Raw genomic sequence first — 23739 nt, forward strand, 5'->3', positions numbered from 1 at the left:
AACTACATGTGGTCCATAAACCCCACCCTATATGATGATATGTTGGCCATTAGTTCATTCCTTTCTTTCCCTTGGCTGAAATCCTCTCAAGTATCATCTCGATCTTCATCCCCGATCTTCAAAACTCATAAGTTTCTTAGCCTAACTAGTTGATATCTTACATGAACTAGTGATCTTACATGATTTCATCCGTGAAATCATTCCATTTGTGTAGATCTTCAACTTTCACCAAGAGCACACACTAGTGTTCTTGGCCAACAATGATCATTCAAGCTCCTAGATCGTAAGTAATCTTGTTCTAACTTGTTGTACACTAGGTTTAACATGTTTACAGCTTAGAAATCACAAAGAAACACAAGATCAAAGAAGTTTACGACCAAGACATGTTCTTGGGCCATAAACCCCTATAAGTGGGGCAAATTGCACCCTAGTCCCTTACCAAGCCTTGGATACTAGTCTAGAACCATCCACCATTGAGCTAGGGACATCAAACATCGAAATGGTACTTCACACCATGAGTTTACCGCCGTAAACTCATGGGGAAGTGGTCCCCATGGCGTAAACACAAGTTAAGGTCATTCTTGGACCTTAAACTCACCTAGCCTCTTGTTTAAGCCGTGGAACACTTAACCACTTAAGACACCTTACCTTTAAGCCTCAAATGGAGACCAGGTAGAGAGTTTACAGCCAAGAGTAAACTCTCCTGGGCCGTAAACTCCATTAAGTATGGTCCATTGACCATAAACTCACTTACAATGCCATGCAATCTTTTGTTGCAACCTAATGGCCTCCTAACACTTTGACCAAAGTACTCTCCACACATTAGGGTGTTAATACTTGTCTAATTAGTGTTATAATCACTAATTGTATATATACATATGTCTTTGCATGGTATTAGGATCATTGTGTGTGTTTAAGTCTTCACTTGTCACCAAGCAATTGTCCGACACTTCCATAGGATCCATTCACTGCAGGTGAGTTCAAACCCCTTAAATTAACCTTTTAAATGTTTATAAATGTTTATAAATGCTTTTATGGGGGGGTATATAAGTTGAATCATGCTAGTTATTATATCAGTCACATGTGATTAATAACTAGCATATGAATAGATTTACTACATTGTTAGCTGTTTACTCAGTATACTATTTCCAAATGACTTACCAAAATGTTTTGACTTGTTAAACTCTTTATTAAACTGTCTTACATACTGTATGTTTCCTTTCAAACTCTGTTACAATTGTGTTTCAAAGAAAGGTTTTCCTTATACTTAAAACTGTCTTATCAAACAAACTACTTTCAAATCATTTTATAAATTGACATCAAGTCATCATTTCTTAGTTATTAAACTTTTCAAAGGTTTTACAAAACTTATTTTATACTTTTATATAGTCATAAAAGTTATATCAGTCAGTTCAGTTTGGGTAGCAAAGGTATACCTTCGATTATACACGTACATTACTAGTAACTATAATAGGTATAGTTAGGAGATACTACTTACTATTCCAAGTACAAGGAATCATACAAGAGTCAGTTCATTCATGAGTCTATACTAATACATTACATACAATTACAAGACATACAATTACAAGACATACAATTACAAGAGATACAATTACAGGAATACTATTAAATACTATTACAGAGTTACAATCACATAGATACTATTACAAAGATACTATTATAGAGATATGATTACATACTATATGATGAGATACTATTACATATTCTATGAGTAGATACTATTATATAAGTATGGGACTAACCATTCTACACCCAAGTGTTGCTACATAGGGAAAATGCACATCGATGGATGTCTACGGTTAATACTATTTGGCAAGTTACTCTGTCGTGATTATCCTAGTACCAAAGGATAATACTTAAATGATTATATTATTTTCCTTATTACCTTTACTTTGTGTCACATTCACATAATCGATGACGTAGAACACACTTGACCATATGAACATTCGTATGTGCACATACAAACCCTAATGCTTGGATCTAGGTTTCTCTAATTGAACATGCATGAATCCAAGACTTCTAATGGTTACTCTATCATAATAACAAAGAGATATCAGAGTTATAAGTTTACCTTGAATCACTTGTTTGATCTTCTTGTCCTTGGAGCTTTAGAGTCACAATTGTCACTCCTCTAATGGCTTATGAACACCAACTAGCAAGAGGATGATTTGAGAGAGTGGGGAGGGACTTAGAAATCGGCCAGGGTTCCTTTAGAGACAAGAGGTGCCGATTTCCATGACCCCTAGGGTCTATTTATACTTGTAAGGCTCTTAGGGTTTTACCTTTAAACCCTAATTAGATAACATAGGCCCTAAGCAATCCTAATCCCCTTCATGATAAGCCTTGGATGGATTTTAGGTCTATCCTAAGCCCCTAAAATCGTCCACCCCATTATCCATAAGGGATTATAGCTTAAAGTACAACTATCATACACTTGACTGTTTATGCCCTTCTATTTAATTAATATCTTTAAGTCACCAAATTAATTCCTAATTAATTTATGACTTATATTAATCAAATAACAATATTATTATTATTCCTTATAATATTTCAACTCTCAGTGTAATCATCCTATCAAGTTGCTATGGTGAAGGCAACCCAAAAGGACCATGCTCAATCGGGTCAAGTACTTACCAAATATAGTTGCAGCCTTAGACACTATTCCAACAGTCTCCCACTTGGATAAGTCTAGTAACTATATACACCGATTAGCAATCGTAGCTCTCAAAGACGCTGTCAAACTTTGATCTAATCAATTTTGTCCTTTAGATAAGGGATCGTACAGTTCTCTATTTAGATAACATGCTGACAATCAAATGGAACCAATTGTCTAGCATTTGGTTTCTCGATCTCGGATTTATTCGACATAGAACTTAATCGAACACATCAATTTAGTTCTGACCGAGCCCGGAACATAAGTCAAATCAAATCATCCAGCGGCCGAGATATCGCTTTTACCTTCATAGGATAAAAGTAACAGATAACTTTGACTTATATGCATTTACTTATTCATTAATCAACTATACACAACCATGCGTTTTATAACATCAAGTTACTGATGCGGTTTCGCACCATCAATGTACAACCAATTAACAAATAACAAACCATATATCTAGGTTTTAAGACCATATGATATTATCGTCTTGCGATCACCCTTTTATCACATTCCATAAGGTGATTCCAGCAAGCGCGGGTTTGTTCCAATGCTCAAAACTAGTTCATAAGCACTCATGAATGTTGTAGCAAACTCTTTCTATGTCTAATACCATTTAGACAATCTACACACCAATTCATGACAATCTTCAATCATACCTACTTCCAACATATGAACGATTGTGGACAATTTGAATAATTCGATTATTCTTAATAAACTCAATTATTCTGGAAGTCAAAACATGCAAAATGAAACAATAGTTAAACAATTAACATAAGACAGTAACATTACTCATAAATAATACTCTTTTATTTAATCATCAAATGTTAACACATTTATCTATCACGCGTTTCTAACATTATTTAATCTATACTAATATCATCCTTCAGCCCAATGCTCTTAGCATGCTGCAAGTGCTTAACCCTGCTCATTCCCTTCGTAAGCGGATATGTTGGGTTATCTTCTGATGATATCCTCTTCACCACGAGTTGTCCTTCATCTACACGATGTCTTATAAAATGATATTTTCTATTCATATGTTGAGATCTACCATGATCCCTTGGTTCCTTGGTCAAGGCAACCGCTCCTTCATTATCACATAAAATTTCCATGGGCTCCTTTATGGTAGGTACAACTCCAAGATCACCAATGAAGTTCTTTAACCATATTGCCTCTTTCGATGCTTCGCTCGCTGCGATGTACTCTGATTCGCACGTTGAATCAGCTATGGTTTCTTGTTTGGAACCTTTCCAAGTTACTGCTCCTCCATTCAGGGTAAAGACCCAGCCCGACTGTGAACGGTAGTTGTCCCTGTCGGTCTGAAAAATGGCATCACTATACCCTCGCACCTTCAAGTCATCACTCCCTCCGAGGACTAAAAATCATTCCTTGGTCCTCCGAAGGTACTTAAGGATATTCTTCACCGCAATCCAATGGGCTCTGCTAGGGTTCCCTTGATATCTACTGACCATGCTCAAAGAAAAGGCTACATCAGGGCGAGTACAAGTCATAGCATACATGATTGAGCCAACTGCAGAAGCGTATGGTACTCAGCTCATTTCTGCTATTTCAGCTTCGGTACTCAGACTTTGAGTCTTACTCAACTTGGCATTATATTGTATCGGTAATTCTCCCTTCTTCGAGTTTTCCATACTAAAACGTTTTAGTACTTTATCTAAGTAAGTGTTCTGACTAAGTCCTATTAGTCTCTTACTTCATTCTCTCACTATCCTTATTCCCAGAATATAGGAAGCCTCTCCGAGGTCCTTCATAGCGACACACTTCCCGAGCCAGGACTTAATCTCCTGCAGTGTCAGATGTTGTTTCCTATGAGCAGTATGTCATCGACATACTAAACGAGAAAGCTAACTATACTCCCACTGGCTTTGACATATACACATGATTCATCTTCACTTTGTAGAAATCCAAACTCTTTGACTTTCTCATCGAATCAAAGATTCCATCTACGAGATGCTTGCTTAAGTCCATAAATTGACTTCTCAAGCTTACACACTCTATTTAGATGCTTCGGATCAACAAAACCATCTGGCTGAGCCATGTAAACATCCTCAGCCAACTTTCCATTAAGGAAAGCGGTTTTGACATCCATTTGCCAAATCTCATAATCAAGAAATACGGCATTTGCTAGCATCTCTCTAATAGATTTTATCTTCGCAACTAGTGAGAAGGTCTCATTATAGTCAACTCCGGGAGTTTGAGTAAAACCCTTCGCAACCAATCGCGCCTTATATGTGTATATGTTTCCATCGACATTGTTCTTCTTATTGAAGATCCATTTTCACCCAACGGTCTTACGTCTGGGCACGTTATCAACCAAATTACAAACTTGGTTGTCATACATGGACTGGATCTCGTTGTCCATTGCCTCTTTCCACTTCGCAGACTCCGGGCCTGCCATGGCTTCCTTATAGCTATTAGGTTCATCTAGATTTATTAGTGTACTATCACTAATATACGTGTCCCCTTCGGTAGTAATATGAAAACCATATAATTGGGGTTGAACTCTAACTCTTTCGGAACGTCTAAGAGGTTAGGACTCGTCAATCGGTTCAATCGGAGTTTCCTCCTTGGGTTGAGGGCTAGCGGTAGAGGTTCCATCATCTTTCGACTCTTGAATCTCTTCAAGCTCGATTTTCCTCCCACTGTCTCCTTGGCTTATGAGTTCTGGCTGTCGGAAAACTCCTCTCCTTGCAACAAAGACAACATTATCCTTCGGTCTATAGAAGAGGTATCCAAAGGATTTTTACGGGTAGCCGATGAGAATACATCGCTCACTACGAGGTTCGAGTTTTTTGTGAGTATCTCGTCTTACGAAAGCCTCGCAACCCTAAACCTTGATATGTGCTAATGAGGGAGCTTTCCGTGTCCACAACTCGTGAGGTGTTTTAGCAACCTTCTTAGTAGGGACTCGGTTAAGGATATGGGCGGCTGTCTCTAAGGCATACCCCCAGAATGAGATAGATAGTGAAGCACGACTCATCATATAGCGGACCATGTCTAACAAAGTTCGATTACGCCTTTCTGCCACACCATTCAATTGTGGTGTCCTAGGTGGTGTCAATTGTGAAACTATTCCACACTCCTTGAGATAGTCGTGGAATTCAAGACTTAGGTACTCTCCTCCTCGATCGGATCGAAGCATCTTGATTTTCCTGCCCAATTGATTCTCCACTTCATTCTTGAACTCTTTGAACTTTTCAAATGTTTCTGACTTTTGCTTGGTTAAGTAGATATACCCATATCTACTATAGTCATCGGTAAAAGTCACATAGAAGCGGTTCCTATCCTTTGTGGTTGATCTAAACTGTCCACATACATCGGTATGTATTAGGTCCAATAAACCCTCACCCTTTTCACATGTTCTAGTGAAGGGTGACTTAGTCATCTTTCCAAGTAAACAAGATCCGCACGTGTCATCTTCCCTATGGTCGAATGACTCCAACACCCCATCCTTTTGGAGTTGGGCTATGCGCTTCTTGTTGACATGTCCAAGACGACAATGCCACAAGGATGCTCTATCCATACTATTGGAAGAATCCATGCATAAAACATCATTTCCTAGGTTATCTACAATCATAACAGTTTCATAAATTCCATTACATGGTATTGCTTCAAAATATAAGACACCATTTAGATAAGCACAAATAGAACCATTCTCATTATTAAAAGAAAATCTAAATCCTTTTCTAAACAAACCATGAAATAAAATGATGTTTCTTGCCATTTCTGGCGAATAGCAATAATTGTTCAAATCTCAACATAAACCATTCCTAAGCACTAGAGAATACACTCCAATCTTGGTCACAGGCGACAATCTTTTGTTCCCCATGATTAGATTTATTCTTCCATGCTCCACATCCCTATTTCTTCTTAGTCCCTGCAATTCATAACAAATGTGGTAACCACACCCGGTATCGACGACCCAAGAAATAGCATGAGATGAATCATTAGATTTAATTGTATATATACCTGCGAAAGACGGATTGATCTTTCCTTCCTTGATAGCTTGCAGGTACTCTGGGCAGCTTCTCTTCCAATGCCCTAATTTGTGGCAATGGTGGCACTCTACCTCCTTTGGGTTAGAGGTAGGCTTAGCGGGATCAACTTTGGTCCCACTAGAGGAGGAACCATCTCGGGACTTTCCCTTGTGGTGGCTCTTAGACGGAACCTTCCTCTTCTTGCCTCTTCCTTGCCCAATGTCCAAAATAGGAGCAGCGGGTGGATTGGGAGTGGGTGCAACGGACTTGTCCTTGAGATTTCTTTCAGCAACCCTAAGGAGACCTTGGAGCTTACTTAGGGTGACCTCTTCTTTGTTCATGTGGTAGGTCATCCTAAATTGGTTGTAACACGGAGGCAATGAGTGAAGCACCATGTCGATTGCCAAGTCTTCCCAAAAGTCAACATTCAACTTGCGAAGACGATCGACATACCTTTGCATCTTTTGCAGGTGCACGGTTAGAGATTCACCATGACCCATTTTAGCGGAGATCATGTTAGTGAAGATCTCGTAACGTTCTTTCCTCGCGTTTTGGCGCTATCTCTCCAACAAGTCTTGGTGCATTTCATATGGATACATGTCCTCGTAGGACTTTTCGAATTCGGAGTTCATAGTGGCTATCATGATGCAATGAACCTTTATTGCATCACGCTCATGAGTTTCAAAAGCGGTGATTTCAGCCGGAGTAGCGATTTCAAGATTGATCTTTTCGAGCTTCTCATCGAGGACATACTCCTTGTCCTCGTAGTGAGCAATCGTGCAAATATATCTTATCCATTTGCTAACGTTCTTTCCATCGAAATTCACCTTTTGGAAAAGGCTCATCAATGTGAACAAGCTAGCAATAGCGTTGTTCGCGTTCAACATCTACAAATAGAAAGGACAAAGATAGATTAGAATTTGGATCCCTAATTATCACCCAATAAGAAAATTAGGGCTAGGATCCAACAACAATATTTACATATTAGAAAAGGGGTGTCGTAATCTAACATGCAAACAATTTGAAGGTAAGTGAATGACGATTCACTAATTCTCCACCATGAAAACATAACTTTAAGTTCTAAATGTATTGAGAATTCCTAGGTTTGGATGAGATTCATTAAAACTTTTCAATGGCATGTTTAAATCTCGATATTCCCCTCTCGTTTGTGATTGGGATACCGAGGATCACAAAGTGGGTGTGAATTACCATGCAAATTCACATGGTGCCTTCATTGTAACAATCACCTATTCGATGTGCCGGTAAACCACACACGCTCCATCGAACTATGATAAACAATGAATCACCCTTTGCCACCTTTTCTTAGAACCAATTAGTGTTCCGGTAAACCACACACGCTCCACTAACTTCTTAGCAAGGGTGCAAAGTGTAATTTCATGGGATTGCATCAATTCACTTTTCCTAAAGTAACTAGGATTGGGAATTTTTTGAAAAACATGTAGTTACTTTGTATTTCATATTATACTTTTAATGAGGAGATGAGGTTGCCTATCCTACCCATTCGGCTAACGACCCTCCACCAATCAAGCAAGCGGTGGGTGTGAGTGTACATCCATTAAGCGCCATTTTATAGGCAGAAACCTTATACCCACCTTATAGACCGGCTTCGTGAATGAGGCCTACTAACGGTAAGACTAGCATTTTAATTATACATACATATATATATATACATATATATATACATATATATATATATATATATATATATATATATATATATATATATAATTATACATATATATATATATATATATATATATATTAATCTTGTAATATTATGTCACACCCCAAAACCAGGAACGGCGGAAACGTTCTGGGGCGGAGGACGTCATGTATAATATCAACAACAATGTAAGGTAGTAAACAAGCAACAACATCATCCATTGCATTAATAATATAATTATTATACAAATGTGTTCTGTCAAATTTTGATAAACACTAAAGCATAAATCCAAATGAAAGATAAGTCTTGAACAAGCTCCATCTTCCTTTCTCCTTGCATCGGTACCTGTCTATGATGACCTGAGGATACAAGTAATTTTGAAAGCGAGTATCAACTTTGAAGCTGGTGAGATCATAAGTATTTAGTGTCTTAATTTGTATGTAAGTATTTGTATGTAAGAATTTGTAAGTCTATGTTTTGTAAGTATTGAAAATGTATATGAACTATAAGTGTTTGAAAAACCCTAGAATCCCTATGATTCCTTCTAGTATGTGAAGGTGTCTTCTACCAAGACCTAACTGTGCTGTATGTGTGTCTCTTGTAAGAGTATTTATTTTCCAAAGTATAACTATCATTATCAAAAATATAGTTTGTACATTAATGTTTAAGTGAGGTTATCACTAAAAATATGTAATGGGAAAATGAATGTAGTACTAAACGTAGCTCTAAATGAACTACTACCGTACTAACTTCCTTAAAACGGATTTTGGCTAAGGTGTTATGTAATAAATTGCACCATACTATCGACTAGTAACAACGACATAATGAACGGTCGTAATAACGGAATGACGTTTGGCACCCGCATATCTGCAGATCCCACTGTAGCTAGCAGTAAGGTGTAGGATAGTCAATCCAGTATAGATCTATACACAAACTCATACTATAGACTGGTTACATCAACATAAGAATGGTCGAAATTAATGTATGACGTTTGGCACCCGCAGACCTGCAAGTCCCGCTGTAGCTAGCAGCAAGGTGTAGGATAGTCAATCCATTATAGAATCTATACGCAAACTCACGCTCTCCCTTCAAGAGACTCTAGCCACAACTCGAGTCATGAGGTTTAGGTCATGCTCCGATTTAAATCACAGTAATTATCGTATTCTAGTATATGTAATGTAATGAACTGTTCTAGCTGTAATGTTCGTGCTCTCTACCTAGCAAGTATAGTAATGTAATCATTCTAGTATAGTTGTATATGTTCTCGCCCTAGTATAGTTGTATATGTTCTCTTCCTAGTATAGTTGTATATGTAATGTATTGTAATGTTCTACAAAGTATTGACTCATGAATGAACTGACTCATTGTATGATATCGCATTCTAGTAATTGTTCTAGTATCTTCCTAAACTACCCATATGGTAGTTTACTAGTAATCTATTTGGTAAGTATGGACATGGGTGTATACCCTTGCTAACCAAGGGCATGTGTTGAACTGGAAGGACCCTTTTATGACTATATATGTACACATCATATATAACCAATATTTAAACGACTTTCGGACGAATACCCGATATCCCACCAGACCACATCTCAAGGCGCGAAAAGGAAATAGGGTGGATAGCCTTCCTAAGTCTTTTAAACATTTCTTATATAACTATACATATAGAGGCATGCAATTTATAATATAAAAGCATAAATAAGTTGTGTAATACATTTGAAATATATATATTATTTTAAGAAAAGATCGACTTGATGTCAATCTATAAAACAATTTGAAGGCATAAGTTTGATAAAACAGTTTAAGTATAAGGAAACATTTGTTTGAAACACAGTTGTAAATAAGTTTGAAAGGTAATGTACGGAGTAAGATGTACAGTGTAATAAGGAGTTTAAAACATATAAAATGTTTATAAAAATCATTTGAAGGAAACTGTTTGGCAAAACGGCTAATGAGTAGCCAAATCATTTGAATGCTATATATTAATCACATGTGATTGATTTAATAAGTATATAATTCTACTTACTAATCACTTGTGATTGACATAATGAGTAGCATGATTCTACTTGTATCCCCCCCCCCCCCATAAAACATTTAAAAATAGTTTAAAACATTAGTTAAGGGGTATGAACTCACCTGCAGTAAGTGACTGGAATTGAACGGGTTGTTATCGTACGGAAGGATCGGACAAGTGCTTGGTGCCAAGTGAAGAATTAGACACACACAATGATCCTAATTACATATGAAGACATATGTATATAAATAATTAGAGATTTAATCACTAATTATACAAGTATAAACATTTAACGCGAGGACAACACTTTTGGCCAAGTGCTAGGAGGCTAATGGGTTGCAACAAAGGAGTGTAATGCCCCTAATGTGAGTTTAAGGTCTAATGACCATATTCATTGGAGTTTACGGCCCAAGAGAGTAAGCTCCTGGCTGTAAACTCCCAACCAAGGCTTGAAATGGTGCTTACAATTACTACAACTCTAGTGGGAATTTATTCAAGGCTTATACAAGTGTTTGGGCATCATATTGACTCCTTTGGGGAGTTTACGGCCCAAAGACCCTTTTCCCTTGGAGTTTACGGCCGTAAACTCCCTTGGGAGGGTGATTATGGTGTTTTCAAGTCTCTATAATAACTAGGAACAATTCTAGGCTTTTGTACTTGGCTTTGGAAGAGTTTATGGCACCATTTGGTACCATTTCTTGGAGTTTACGGCCATAGAATCTTTTGGGCCGTAAACTCCCTCACACATGGGGTTCTAAATGTTTTAGCTAGTCCATAACTCATCTAGGTACATGCCCAAATTGTCTCATGGCCTAAGGAAGTGTTTAGGGTGTCCTTTGACCCCTTTATGGGAGTTTACGGCCCAATAACCACTCTTCGCCGTAAAATCCTCAATACTTGTGCTTTTCTTATGTTTCCTAGGTCCTAAACACATTAAGGTATTTGCCAAAAATAGAGTCCAAGCCTTTGGGGGTGATTAGGGCACTTTTAGCCCTTGAAAAAGGGGTTTACGGCCCAAGAGCGTATCCTTGGCCGTAAACTCCTAAAACTATATGGTTTTGATTGATTTCTAGCCTCTAATGTTCATACATAAAGTCCTTAACTGGTTGCCTAACAAGGAATTGGGACTAGATGGCCTTTAGGCCTTGTTTTGGAGTTTACACCCCAAGAACGTTCTTGGGCCGTAAGCTCTCGGATCTTGCATTTTAGACATGTAAACAATGTTATTTAGCATATAACAAGTATTAAAACACATCTAGGAAAGTAGACTCACAATCTGGGATGAAAACCCGAAGATCCATGAGAGAGAAATTGGCTTTTCTCTAATTGGAATTCAACTAATGAACCAATTTGGTTCAGAATTCTATTTAGTCCTGAGATTTTTGGTAGAAAATATTTCTATTCTCAGAATGGATTCTAATGACCTAGAGTAATGGAATTACAGTGTTGCACAAAATCCTAGTGCATCCACTCTCCTAATAACTCCTTAGGTGTAAAACCCTGAAAACTGCCAAACTCATACCATAAGTCTGAATTTTCACTGTAACCGTTCTACTTCTGTTGGATTGAAATGGTTTGATTAGAATGGAAATTTCAGGTTGTCACATATTATATTAGTATAGGGTTGAATTTTAAACTTGTAAAATTCTAGGGTTTGAAATTTAAATTGTCCAAATTAAACTTTTAATCACAAAACATAAATTTTAAAACTTGAGGGCAGGTTTTAAACTTTTCAAAACATAGGGGATCAAATAACAAATAATCTAAATTAACATTTAATCACATAATTATCCATATTTGATTTATTTAATTATTTCTTGCAAAACAATTTACCAATTTAATTAAAATAATTAATCAATTATCACATAAGGAAACTAATATTTAATTAATTGATAAATATCTTCAATTAGGTCAAGGATATACTCAAATATATCTTAAAATCGGATTTATATTGACCTAATATGATTAAGGTAAGTATCCAAAGGATAAACAGCAAGAAATCCTGAAATTCGCTCTTTCTGACGCTCGAACTCGCCGAGTACCACAATGGACTCGCCGAGTTGAGGCCTACTCGCCGAGTCCACTATGGAACTCGCCGAGTTCATCAGGCAGGAACACAAAATTCGAATTTTACAAGCATCAAACAAGCAACCAATGCATCAATTCAATAGAAACCAATATAGGCTGTGATACCACTGATGGGTTTTGTCCATATGAACATTCCTATGTGCACATACAAACCCTAATGCTTGGATCTAGGTTTCTCTAATTGAACATGCATGAATCCAAGACTTCTAATGGTTACTCTATCATAATAACAAAGAGAAATCAGAGTTATAAGTTTACCTTGAATCACTTGTTTGATCTTCTTGTCCTTGGAGCTTTAGAGTCACAATTGTCACTCCTCTAATGGCTTACAAACACCAACTAGCAAGAGGATGATTTGAGAGAGTGGGGAGGGACTTAGAAATCGGCCAGGGTTCCTTTAGAGACAAGAGGTGCCGATTTCCATGACCCCTAGGGTCTATTTATACTTGTAAGGCTCCTAGGGTTTTACCTTTAAACCCTAATTAGATAACATAGGCCCTAAGCAATCCTAATCCCCTTCATGATAAGCCTTGGATGGATTTTAGGTCTATCCTAAGCCCCTAAAATCGTCCACCCCATTATCCATAAGGGATTATAGCCTAAAGTACAACTATCATACACTTGACTGTTTATGCCCTTCTATTTAATTAATATCTTTAAGTCACCAAATTAATTCCTAATTAATTTATGACTAATATTAATCAAATAACAATATTATTATTCCTTATAATATTTCAACTCTCAATGTAAATCATCCTATCAAGTTGCTATTGTGAAGGCAACCCAAAAGGACCATGCTCAATCGGGTCACGTACTTACCTAATATAGTTGTAGCCTTAGACACGATTCTAATACAAAGTATATTATTTTGTATAAGATAATTATATTTTCAGTATGCTTTCAACATGGAAAATAGTTTTTACCAAACGATTAAGAAATCGACTTGTAGAAACAGTTTTCAAAACTAGGGTAACAAACTTGTGAATCATGTGGTAAAATGTAATGTTTTATAAAGGATTCATTCAATCAGAAGTAGGATTTTCAGTATTATTACTTGTAAATTTGTTAGTCTAAGTTGGAGACACATCCTTGGTAACACTCCAACAGAATCAGAATGTAGGACAAGCACTTGTAACCAGAATCTTTTGTAAGGAGAGCATCTCTGTTGTGTATAGATCTATACGGGACTGACTATCCCGCACCTTGTTGCTAGCTACAGCCGGATTGATAAGTCTACGGGTGACAAAGTCATAAAGGATACTGGCCCCGTTACGTGCCGTATCAAGTTAATGTATGGTTATAAAACTTGCAACCTAGATAGTAGAGATTTACTTTTGTAATAATGAATCAAGTTAACTAACCTCAAAGTAACAACTTATTTAATTACTAGAGGGTATTAATAATACCTTCAGGATGTAGTTCACCACGTATTTATTAGTTTTATTTATGTAATAAGGTTAATATACCTCACCAGGAGTTACCAGGTTTTTTCAAGGAAACTACGTTTAACGATATAAGTATGGTAGATACTTGTAGACTTCATTTCTGAACTGCTAACAAACAAATTACCTTAGGGAAAATATAGGATTTTCCCGGGATAACCTGACCTTTCATAAACAGATTGTTTAACTAGTAACTAACAGAGTTCAAACACCTTTCATAAGAAAATATAGGATTTTCTTCAGGAACACTTTTCAAAAGGATCAAAGAAACACTTACCACCAAAACTCAATACTTATGAACTCGTCAGCTGTATCTTGATATTCTTTCAAAACTTACATGTATTCTCAGGGCTTTAGTAGACAGGTACTCCCAACAACTTTTGGAGAAGATGGAGCATTTTGGAGACTCGTCTTTTACTTTTGTTTCATTTTGGTGTATATAAACTATGTTTCCAAAAAATGTAAATATTCACATTGCAATGTAAAGGTTTTGCTTACTTTGATTACTATGATTCGATTGTTGTGATACTAGGCATGACGTCACCCGCCCCCGGACGTTTCCGCTGTTATTTCTGACGGGTTGGGGGTGTGAAAACAGCCTACCCATAACACTGGATCTGTAAATCATTTGAAGATAGCTTCTGATTTGGTAATTTTTTAATGATACATTAGTGTTTATGTTTATCTATATATTTGACATTTTATGGTATTTATGCAGAAGAGGAAATTAGGACATGATCCACCCCATAGTGAATTGTTCCTGTATACACACACGAAGAATCATGATGGAGTCACTTTAACAAATGAAAAAGATAGACAAATTCATGTAGTATTCATTTCAGTGCAATTAAACTTTTATATTGTAGCTAGTCCATAATGTCATTCATAACTTTGATATCTTTTAACTGGGATTATTTTTATTTTGTAGGTGGACTATATAGAAAAACAGGAAGAGTTGGAAGCTGTAGGTGATGAATTTGACAAGGACAAACTATTTTATGATGTTTTTGGTGGTCATGAAAAAAAAAAAGAAGACTTTATAGATTAGGCTCTTTTGCAAAGGTGGTTCCAGATGAGATTTGGAATCAAGTTTGAATGTAATTCTAGTATTAATTGAGTAAAGTATTGAAACGATGAACACGAGAGTAAATAGAATCTTTGTTCAGCTCGTATTATGCCTTTCAGTTTACAGAATACAATAACTAAACTGTAAAACTGTGTGTAAAGTCATCTTATAGATCACTAGTACATACCCCTATTTATAGGAGAACAAAAGCATAACAAAAATACTAAGAACTAAACGTTAAGTCTTGACTTTATAACGCCTTAGTAAAATAACTATATATACGAAGACCCATACATACGAAGACACAAGATTCTTCGTAACAACCAAACTAACTCTTCGACTATTACAACAATTTAGCCCTAATAGTTCCCAATATTAAAGGTAAAATAGATGTATCATACATTCTGAAAAAAATTGATGAAATGGAAGAAATAAGGGAGCTTTTTGCTAAAACAAAAGGAGCAAAACGAAGAGCTTAAAATATAATTAAGGCCCAAGAAGAAGAAAACAACGCATTATAACTACCACTTATCTAATTGTCCTAGCGTTACCTTGAAATACAATGTCAAACACCTTCAACAAGTTGTATTAAACACCTTTAAATAAATAAAATTATAACTACCACTTAACCAAAAAGTGGCCAAACAAGTCAAGAGCCAAGTAATTAGGGGTGCCCTAAGATATAGATAAACAATGATATTAATAAATGAGCATAGTTTATGGTATCACAAACATAAACACAAACACAACCTAATAAATTCATATACTCCACAAAAATATGGGATTTTAAATAATACTTAAAGTCAAAGAACAATCCATTAATCTTTATGCACTTCCAACTCTTATAACATCAGGATAACCATATATACTTATATGTTGGTTAAAAAATTGATGATTATGTTCCAAAATCAAAATTGAAAAGCAATTGGATGTAAAATCTTTTTTGAAGATTGAGGTAAATAATTTCTACAGTTAAGCACAAGTTACTACATCACACAAACATTCTTTTATTTTCTAGTTACAAATACCTAGATTTCAACTATGCATTTTATCGAACACATGGTGTGCTTCTTCAAATTCTTCAAAAAAATTTAGTGAGAGTCTCACCAATTCAAGTCATAACAAGTTAATGGACACAAGCGTGAAAAACACCTTGTGAAGCTCAAATGTTCGGTTCAAGACTACGTGTAACGACCAAAAAATTCCAACCAATTTAAACTTTTCAAAAACAATCCATTTTAATCACGCTATTACAAAAAGGCTTTCAATACATTTATTATCAGAGTATTCCCAGAACCATAACATAAAACATAAACATGAGGAGCGGTACGATCACACCTTCGCCTTGCCACGGTCTCCTGAAGAACCCGAAAAACATTAAACCACAACTGTAAGCCCGAAAGCTTAGTGAGATACCCCCAAAATACCAACCACAAATACCACACACATAACATACTATATCATATCGAATCACAGAACAGCCATGCATATCGGGTCTACTGTGTGACTGGTCCGTCGTATCGGGCCTTCAGTCCACCGAGTCCACCCTCCGAGTCTAGTCATGTCCCTCGAGTTTGCAGTGTGGTTGGTTCGCCTGCACCGGGCCTTCAACCCACCTGGTCCACTCTCTGAGTCTACAGTATGACTGGTCCACCCGCATCGGGCCTTCAGTCTGCCTGGTCCACTCTCCGAGCCTCGGCACGTCTGGTCCGCCCTCGTGGGGCCTACAGTCTATCCGGACCGCTCGCTGGGCCTTCGGGACAACCGGTCCGCCCTGGGTATCTTGGCCTACAACACAAAGCAGGACCCGCCTCAACCCAACTCCAGCCCAAACAACCATGTGCACATAAACATACAATCATATAACAGTTCACAGTCAACAAGCCGATCAAACAGATCACATAACATATCATCATCCTAACCAGGATACCGACCTAACCGGTCACTAGCATAGCATCACCCTACATATCAGGATACCGATCTTAACCAGGTCTCTAACATATACCATCCTAGCTACCAGGATGCAAACATATCAAAGCAATAGCATAACAACAAATACCCGGATCTCAATCCGATAAAGGGCCGGTCTTGGTGCCTTAGACCCTGTTGATATAGTGAGGATAACTCACCTCGCACTGCCGAAACTCTGAACCGAAGAAGCAGATTCTCGAATCACCGACTCACCGCAATTCCCGAAGTAGCCAACATAGCACAAATACACATTAGGCCAAGCATACATCCACTTATCGGGCCAAGGCGAAGGTCCAAATCTTATACAAAGCCCAATATTGGCCCAATTTACTAAATTGGGCCCTCCTCACCAATTGGCCTAGATCCAAGGTCCATAATAATAATTGGGCCCAAAATACTCTATCCATTAATTTCCAGTCACGGCCCAAAATCCATCAGCCCAATAACAGCCCAATCCCTAAGGCCCAAAATGAAAAACCCAATAGAGGGAGTATGCTGGGCGTACCCTCCCTGGTACGCTGGGCGTACACGCTGATTCGCAACTAGGGATCGGGGCACTGACCCGCTACGCGGGGCGTAACTTCGCTACTCATTAAGTCCTCATAACTTCTTAATGGCTTAAGCTCTTAAGCCCAAACTTCAGATCCCTAGGCCAAATATGCCTAAGATTCATAAAGTCTCAAACTTTATCACTTGGGACGTCCATAAAGCTCTTAATCCAAGGTCTTAATCCATTAAGACCTACATATCTCACACATGGAACAACCATAGCCCTTGGGACCTCATTTTTCTCACTCAAGACCTCTCCAAAGGTCTGAAAGGACAGATAATCTCAACCAACTCAAAACATGCATCAAGATGAGGACTTTTGGGATAAGAATGGTGTCAAAGCTTCACAATACATAGATCTACACAATATGTATGTCAAGCAAGAAGCTTTATACCTCAAATAGGCTCCAAAGGATGATGTCTTCCCAGATCTATAAGCTCCATCCGTTCCTTTCCTTCTTTGACAACTTCTCCTTTCTTCCTTTATGCTCTCCTTTGCTAATCCAAGCTTTCCAAGACCAAACACACCCAACCAAGGAGGTGGGATGGCTATCTTATGGTTTCTGAGGTTAAGAGAGTGATTATGGAGGCTAAGGAGGAAGCCTTTATGTTCATTATATAGTGGTTGCCTTAAAATTAGGGTTTTGGGGATTCTGAGAGTACGTTGGGCGTACCTCTAGTACGTTGGGTGTACTCACCCAAACACCCGCGTTCTTTCCTCCACTACGCTGGGCGTACCCAGCATGATCCCTTTTTTCACTTTTCCCATAAAAGGACCAACATTATGCTTTCTCTTAAATCTCAGGGACTCATACACAAATACTTTAAGAACGGGGCATTACACTACGATTGGGGTCGAATTGGCTACGATTTGAGGGCTGCCAGGCTGTTTGAAAGGAACTATGGGGGTCAAATTGAGGAAAACAAGCATTAAGCTAAGTTTTTGATTGGTACTCATGTTTCCGGACCCTCGTTTGTTGAAGAGACTGATAATGTAAGTTTGACGAACTGGATTTTGCAAAACCTTAAGGTTTTAGGTGATGTTGATGTTTAGAGGTGGGGACATGATCTTCCGTTCTTATTAAAGGTAATCAATTTAATTAGCTACTCCTCCGTCTTGTTTTTCTAATAAATTTCTAATTGTATATGTTTTTTGTGGAATCAACGTATTTGAAATTTCCTTTAAAGTAAAGGGATTCAAGGGATGCCCATTTCAAAATCATGTTGGAACCATTTATATCATCGTCTCCATCTTCCAATGAAGATAATGGCAAGACTTTTGCAATAAAGAAGAAACGGAGCTCGACCCATTAGTTCGGCAACTACTGTACATCGGATGCTTTTCCGGTAACATGCCTCACAGATCTGGGAAGTATTTGTGGTCTGGTAGGTGTATGTACGAAGGTGATTAGAAGAGAGGTAAAGAATCTAGACTCGTTCTTATGAAGGGGAGAAATCCGATCGCAACCTCAAACTCACCTCAGTTTGTTTTCCCAACTTCAAGTCTCTAATTTTGAGCTCCTATTATGGATTCACCATCACTAGCCTTTCAACCATCGCTTCCAAAGCCTTACATTCTATGAGGAACGTTACCACTTGATGAGGGTATTAGGGCTATCATACATTGGAATGTATGCAGAAAGACTATAGGCACTTTCTGTATCAAATGCAGGGCAGAGTTGAAACTTTAGTATCTAACATGTGGGTTACTTCAGAAGTAAATCTTGTAAAAAAAATCTAAGTGATTCGAAGATGGGGTGTTATTGATTGAGAAACTTGAGGGGTGATTGAAAATTCTCTGGTTATAGAGGGAGATAGTTATGTGGGTATCTATATATATGTTCTGGTATGTTGAAGAACAAACCAATAAATATGTGTGTTATGGTTGTTGGAGAGAGAGAGAGAGAGAGAGAGCCTTTTACATATTAAATAATTATTTTTAATTTTTTCTTTAAAAAAATAAAAGAAAACATCATAAATGGTCCATATGGTAGTGAAATGATGAAAATACTCTTCAGTAAACGGACAAAACTTAATGGGGTTAACAATAACAACAAATTGTAAAAAGTTTTGAAAGCACATGGACTATCTATGAGGTTTTTAAACTACGGAGACTAAACTTCAGATTTTGGGAAGCTACAGAGACCATTTATGATGTTTTTTTATTGTTATTTTAAAAATTGATTTGATTAGATGTTTCTTTAATGATCTAAATGAAAAATATAATATATGAATATTACGAACGGAAATATAACACATAGATAGTCGGAACAGAAAAACAACACAACAATACACACTGATAGTCTAAATGAAAATAAAAATAACACAAAAATAATCCAAAACAAAAAGAATATATTTTTAGTGTTAACAACAACAACAACAACAACAACAACAACAACAATAACAATAATAATAATAATAATAATAATAACATACTCATTAAAAATAATAAAAACAAAAAAAAATTATAAAAAAATTAGAAAAATAGTTCATACGGAAAAATACTATTATGTATTTACTAAAAATATTAAAAACAAAATACATTTAAAAAAAAAAAGAAAAAAAAAAAAGAAAAGAAAAAGAAAAAGGATAAGAATGTAATTTGATGATGCATAAAAAAAAGACAAAAATGGGGTCGGAAGATAATTTGGGGTAGCATAATAAAAAACCATTAAAAATTTGATAATATTGTAAGATTACAACTCATAGTTTACAATCGGAGAATAGTAACATTAACCATTTTAAAACAAACTATGTGTAAAACTTATGTATTACACGTTGATTAAAAAAATTAAAAAATTAGAATGTAATAATAATTATTTAAAAATTTGAAATAAAGAATGGAGAAACATATTAATTGCAATTTAGTATAATATTTATTACATTTCATATTTTACATATATATAAGTAGGAGTAGGATCAAATGAGAACACCTAAAAGGTTGAGAACGCGAGAACAAATCTAAGCCTTCTAAAATTTAAAATCAAAGGTTAATATTAACGGGCCATTTATATAAATTCTGAAAGTCATAGGATTAAACTGTAACTTCCTAGCCACTTCTTTGTAAACTGTCAAAGAAAAGGGAAAACCACTTCTTTTCCTTTAAACCCTAATCGATCAAGGCAAGGGAAATGAATGAAGGAAGACGGCAAGAAGGAAGCACGAAGGCTCGCAGGCGGCACGAGTTTTCATCGATCAATTCTATTGAACAGATCGTCTACGGGGGTCGACGAGGCCGAAGGGAAAGAAGATAGGAAGAAGCAACGATGAAGACAATATCTTCGTAAGGGAGAGCGAGGGGTGAGGCCAGAAGATGTCCGATAAGCAGTGACAGGGTCGCAGGTGGGGTTTTGGTGGGTATTACTCGACCATAGAAAGTGTGAGGTGCGATGGGGGAAACGATCAGCGATAACAGCTTTGGTGACGGTGGTTTTGCAGTGACGGTCGACGGGAAAGAAGGGAAAGGGTCTCCGGTAATCTCCTTGCACCCTCTTCTTTGTTATTTGGTAGCTAACACGAAGGATGATGAAATAGGCAGAAAAATGGATCAAAAGGGTGTTTGTTTGATTTTTTTATAGGAAAAATAAGAAGGAAAATGGGAGGGTGTTGTCTCTATTATTCACCGGAAGAAAACTCCTTCTCCGGTGGTGTCTTTGACAGTTCACGAAGAAGGAAAAGAAGGAAAAGAAGTGGTTTTCCCTTTTAATCGGAAATAACATATTAAGGTTAGTTGATTATACTTTTTTCTTGGTGGATTTTGATTTCGGAATCGCAGGAGCAATTTGAAGAATAAAAACAAAACACATTCTTGACAGAGTGGCTGGGAAAGTTTGTGAATTGCCAATTTTCTCCAAACATCATTGATTTGTTTGCAGGTCTTCACTGTGGCAGATACTCTAGAGTTCATCATTGATTATTTTTGTATCTTCAACTGATCCATTATACAGGTTGCATGGGAAAGTTTGTGCTATGCCAATGTTACATTACACATACAAAAGAAAGCGTAAAAAGGGAAAAGAGTAACCAATGAGCAAGAGGGGCATCATTGGATTTGTGTTACTTCCAGCTTTGTATAAGGATTATCTTTAGTTGTGGAGGGCGTATTTGACATCGGGTTCGTTGGTTTTGTATGGGACGATTGGGATGTTTGCTGAAATGTGTGAGAGAGCTATTCATTTGTGAAAAGCAGCGTATTCATTAGTTAATAACAATATATTCATTTGTAAATAGCAGTGTAATCATGTTTGAATAAGTGTATTTATTTATGATTAGATGTATTCTTTTATTCATTTGTGAATACCAGGTATTCATTTGTTAATAACAATGTATTCGTTTGTGTGAATAAGAGTGTTTATTTATGATTAAATGTATTCTTTTATGAAGAAATGATAATTTTTACACCTCTTTTATTGTCGGTTGATTAAAAGAAAGGTGGATTACTTGTAAATTGGTATATATTCATTTGTGATTGTAGTAGTATTAGTTTTTTTGAAAAAAAAATCGTTTATGAATACAAATGTATTGATTTGGGGTGGGATTTATATTAATTTTTTCGAAAAAAAAACATGAAATACGAGAAAAAAATTAAATGTTTTTAGTTAAATTTTTTTTATAAAAATGTTTTTTATATTTATTAATAAGAAAAATAAAAATTAATATTTCCTTCTTTTTTGGTAACTGGTCCTAAATTTAAGGGAATTTGATTGATTTTATTTTATTTTAATTTAATTAAAATATTCAATTACTAATATGACCTTATATATTGATTGGTCCATAACTGTTCTCGCGTTCTCAATCTTTTAGGTGTTCTCATTTGATCCTTTCCCTATATAAGTATAAGTATTATGTGTCTTTTTAATTTTTTATTATTTTTTTTATAGAAAAACCATAAATTGATATGTGGATATTATTTATTTAAAAACTATCACAAAATGACAAGTATCAAAACTCATTAGAAATTAATATGTGGCAAAATTATGTTAATTTATTATAGTAGATAAGATGTCTCTTTAATGGTCTGAATGAAAAATATAATATATATGAATATTACGAACGAAAAAATAACACATAAATAGTCGGAACAGAAAAACAACACATCAATAGTCAGAACGAAAACAGTAACACACTGATAATTTGATTGAAAATAAAAATAAAACAAAAATTATCCAAATGAAAATAATATATTTTTAATGTCAACAACAACAACAACAACAACAACAAAAACAATAATAATAATAATAACAATAATAATAATAATAATAATAAAATATTTATTAAAAATAATGAAAACCAAAAAATAAAATAAAAACCGAAAAATAGTTCAAATGAAATATATATATATATATATATATATATATATATATATATATATATATATATATATATATATATATATATATATTATGTATTTATTAAAAATATTAAAAACAAAAAATAACAAAAAAACATTAAAAAGGAAAAAAAAAAAAAAAAAATGGGATAAGATTGTAATTTGATTATGCATAATTTGGGGATGCATAATAAAAAAAACCAAAGATAATTTGGGGATGCATAATAAAAAAAACCATAAAAAAATCTACTCTACTAATAAACAGTACCAATACAGCCACGTGTAACCTCCTTGCGTCCAACTCCATTCATTTTCCCGCTCAATAGTGTTAACTGAAATTACCACTTTGCCCTTCCGTTGAAACAATACTGCAAATCCGCCAAAAACAGCAAATTTGATTTTCAAAATTCTAATTATCAATTATACCATATTAATCTGCAACAAATTAGGAATAAAATATGAGCTAAACTTTATCTCTATCCCAAATAATCAGTCAATCGAATAACAATCCCAAAAAATTAGGCAAAGTCTTCCTAATTTGAATTTAAATATATGTATATACACAAACACCTACGTTCCTCTTTCAGTACGAATAAGTCGATTATTCATCGTCTGGTAAGGGATACTACATTGTTTTGATTTTGTTCTTCATATATCGATCTTATACTCATCGATCTTATACTCATTTGTTTTGTTTTTATTCTTCATATATCGATCGTATACCAATCGCCTTCTTTTTCTGGACTGCATAATCAACCAGGTTTACCTTTCTTACGTATATTCATTCTGTCTTTCTATGTTATATAATTTCTGCTTCTATATATATTTTACTATTTTACTCTTTCCCCTGCATTCCTGTTTCTCTATAATTATAGTATCAAATACAACAAATAGAATTAGTAAAATACTATTTGGTTTTTTCTG

Source organism: Lactuca saligna, chromosome 4 (assembly GCF_052625555.1).
Source record: "Lactuca saligna cultivar CGN05327 chromosome 4, ASM5262555v1, whole genome shotgun sequence".
NCBI lineage: Eukaryota > Viridiplantae > Streptophyta > Magnoliopsida > Asterales > Asteraceae > Lactuca > Lactuca saligna.